Consider the following 4017-nt stretch of genomic DNA (forward strand, 5'->3'; position numbering starts at 1 on the left):
GTGAATTTCTGTCAAGTGAATTCTGTTTTCTCACCTTCTCCATGATCAAGTCAGAGGCCCCCTCCCAAAGAAAGACAAACATACAGATATCAGATATAACAAACATTTGGCAAACAAAGGAGTGGAATATGTTATCTACTCTACATCTGCTTGAAACTTTGGTACTGAGAGTTATTTTGCAGTCTGTTTAGAACTGTGTGAGAGCTCCCTAAATATGAAATCACCTTTATGCCATATTTCCATAATCCTAAGACTGGAAATTTTTCTCATGGCCTTGTGTATCTCCTGAATCAACATTTTAAGTTCCTCCTTTATTGTCTGTATATTTATAATGATTGTTGTAACTTGGTTGCTCTATTATACTTCACAAATAGGTACCACTAGGGCCTGAAAATAGACTATGATATTCTCTATTTCGAAATTGCAATTTCAAAACTCCAAATTAATTCTCAACATTTCTTGAATGTAAAAGCTGTGGAACTTGGGGAAAGTTACTTAACGTCTCTAAGTTTGTTGTTTTTCAGCTATAAAATGGGTATGAATTTTACCTAAAATATAGGGTCGTTTTGATGAGTAAGTAAGATAATGAATGTAGAAGCTGGCACATTGTCAACTCACAGGCCATAAAATATCCTCTCCTTCCACATACAACTCACAGGCCATAAAATACCCTCTCCTTCCGCATACAAAAAAAAATTTACTTAAACAAAGGATGAGTATAATTATTAGTTTAACTGGTAACTTCCAAAATAAAATAATTTAGGTAACCAAATTTTAAAATGTTTTTTAATCTGTTTATTGCAGCATTCTGATGTTTTTGATGATGAAATGTTAATTCTGTACAATTACATAACAAGGCATAAAGCACTTTGCATATTATATAATGCTATAGAAATAACAATCATGATTAAATCATAATCAATAAAGGTTTAAACTATAGAAAATTCTTGGAAAGTATAACACCTGGTATTTAAAATTGCAGGTCTGATGGTGTGAATATGTTTAGAAAAACTATATTAATAATAATCTATATTGTACCATGTAATATGTTATGTATAACACAACAAAGAATCTAGATTGAAACAGTAATTTTAGAATCATCAGGTAAACATTAGATGACAACGAAACATTTATTAAAAAGAAAATTTTCTCCTAGAACCAATAATAAAAGCTCAAACCTTTTCTTTATTTCTGCTTTAAAATTTTTAATATTTCAGAATTACTCTACTCAGAAAAGATAAAGGAATTATCTTAGTCTTCATTCTTAATTTCAGTGGGCTTCACCTTTTTCTTTTTAAAGTAGATTTTTTAAAATTAATTAATTTATTTTTATGGTGACATTGGTTAACGAAATATGATACATTTCAGCTGTACATTTTAACCATAAGGCATATATATATTTACATTGTATGTCCACCTCCTATAGTTAGATTTCTTTCTGTCACCACATATTTGATCCCTTTTACCCCATTTACCTCCCTCCTCCCCCTCTCTCCTTACTCTCTGGTAACCACTAGTCTATTGTCCATGACCATGAGTCTCTGTTTGTCCTGTTCGTTTGTTGCTTTTATGCTTATATCCCACATTTAATGATATCATGTGATTTTCAACTTTTTCTGTCTGGCTTATTTTGCTTAGCATGATTAAGTGAGACATAATGTCCACCCCTTTTATGTATAAAGGCAAAGCCATAGAACTTAGCTTTTGAGTCTGTTTGATATTTGACTTTTCCTCTGTAACTAACAAGACAAAGTCTCACCACAGATGATAGAACTACAAATAAATCACCCACTTCATAAATGTCATGACACTTTGGCCAGATGAAAATGACTCTGGTGAAGATATTGTCTTAAAAGTCAAGAAATCTGGGTTTAGATCTTGGCTTTATCATTAATTCACTAAGAGACATGAACCCAGTTCTTTCTCTCTTACCTTCTTCGTCTTTAAAATGAGAGCTTAGACTGAATCATCATTCATATCCCCTTTAGCTCTGATATACTGTTAATATTTGGCCAATTTGGAGTGGAATTTAACAATGTTCTTATAGAGGTATTCTTTTGATTCTAATCAGGCTAAAGTTCCTTGACCTAAAAAGGAAATATAAGTGCAGTCTAGCTCAGGAAATTTCACCACTGGGTGTTTTATTTCAAAATACATGAAGATTGGCTCCCATGAGTTTTATTTGAGGCAGCAGGCTGAAAACTCAAGGAGACTTATATACCTGCATCCAAAGCTAATTTGGTGGAAGCAGATAGGATGAAAGTGAAAATACTAAAAGGTGAGTTTATAACAAAGCAGCAAAATTTATGAGTTTTAGAAATCAGAATATCTTTTTGTTCTTTACTTATTGAAATCCTGCTATTCTTAATAGGCCTAGCCCAAACTCTCCTTCTCCTGGAAGACTTGTCTGACTTCCATTCTGAAATTCCACTCCTTATTCCAGCCCTCCATTATCCCTAATTTCCTCTGTGAAATCTTAAAGCACTAGATAGGACACTCTTAGTCCTTTATTACATATATGTTGCCTTATATTTGAGGTAATTGCATAATGTCTTTTTTGCTTATCTAGATTCTAAAACGCTGCTGGGAGGTGGCACCCTTTCCTTTATTATCAGCCCCCTCCCACTCTTTTTCCTGCATCCTTTCCTCGCCAGCTGTATTTGATTCATTGGTCTACTTTTAGCAGTTATTCAATAGATGTTTGCTGAATGGAGCTAAGGCTGTATGAAAGAACACTATAATAAACTCTAGGCACAACAAAAGCAAGTAAAACTTTAAAAAAAAAATCGACAAAGAATTATCCCCATATTCTGCCAGGCCCTGGAGTACAGAATAAAAAGTAAGCAGGGTCAACACATTTTAGTTTAGTGTCAACATATCTGACCTAACGCAAATTTAGATTAATTTACTTTTTTTTTTCCCCATTATATTTCCCTCACTTGCTCAGGACTATTCTCACCATAGTACAAAATCAGTAAAGACTGCTTTGGAGGTTCGGTTTTCTCATCCTGAAATTTCTTCAGTTTTCCTTTATATCCTGCTCCCACCATATACTCCCATCTTTCCAATTCTAATAAACCCATTCATACCAAAGTTTTCAAGTGAATATATTTTTAGGATCATAAAGATTTAAAAATCAATTCAGGAAGAAGGGAATGCTTACCTCCAAATGACTGATATTTCAGGTATTAGCGAAGGAAGTATTTTGAGGCAGAGAGCCTTACAGATACTCTCTATAATATACTACACAGGTATGTCCTACACTGACATACTTCTTCCTCCCATGGCTTATTTGAAAAATTCTCTTGCTCTTATCTACTGATACTACTCAAGTCTTGAGGATTGCCTTCAGCTGCCTTCTGTTCATCTTTTAGCAATTCTGGTGGTGGTAGCAGTGGTTGGGTGTTAGGTGCCCAATATAGTGTGGCGCTGGGCTCTGGGGCTCTGAGGCTCCTTGGAACATCATATTCAAGAGACTGTGGCTACAGGTCTGGGCTACAGAAAATCAGCCTCTTTTCAGCCAATCCTTCCTAACCACTGAGAGTAACTCTGAGGAGAAGGCAGAGTAGGTGGACCAGAAGTGATAGATGAGTTAAGTACCTCCAAATTCCTTTTAAAGTTTTGTACATCCAAAAATACCCTAGAAGAGGTCAATTGCACCTAGACTTCTCGTATTGGGAACTACCTGAGGGATATCCTTAGGTAGGGAATGTCCACTTTGCTACCTAAACACAACAATTGAGGGGCTATGAGAAAGGATTACAGTGAAGATTGCAGTGGTCCACTAACTACACAAACTATGGAAGGGGCCAGAGGGCACCTAGCTTAAGCAAAGGGCTCCATAAATAAATAGGCTGTATATTACTACAAACTCAAAGCTAAGTGAAACCACAGGATTAGAAGACAATGCACTATAGCTCTATAAATAGAAATGAGAGTTTCTTTGCTAAGTGTGAAGGTTTGCAGATGCTATGAACAGCCCATAGCATAACCATGCACCCTGTATCATTAGGGGGA

General features: G+C 35.2%; 1 protein-coding gene across 1 annotated transcript in view; it reads left to right on the forward strand.

The window, feature by feature from the left end:
• The first annotated feature begins 2194 nt into the window (after positions 1-2194).
• Positions 2195-4017, forward strand: part of GPR174 (G protein-coupled receptor 174) — a 39326-nt gene continuing 37503 nt past the window's right edge. The window contains exon 1 of the mRNA XM_025049772.1: positions 2195-2278. The gene's annotated coding sequence lies outside the window, so the exon portion shown is untranslated. The remainder of the gene's footprint in view (positions 2279-4017) is intronic.

Source organism: Pteropus alecto, unplaced genomic scaffold (assembly GCF_000325575.1).
Source record: "Pteropus alecto unplaced genomic scaffold, ASM32557v1 scaffold126, whole genome shotgun sequence".
NCBI lineage: Eukaryota > Metazoa > Chordata > Mammalia > Chiroptera > Pteropodidae > Pteropus > Pteropus alecto.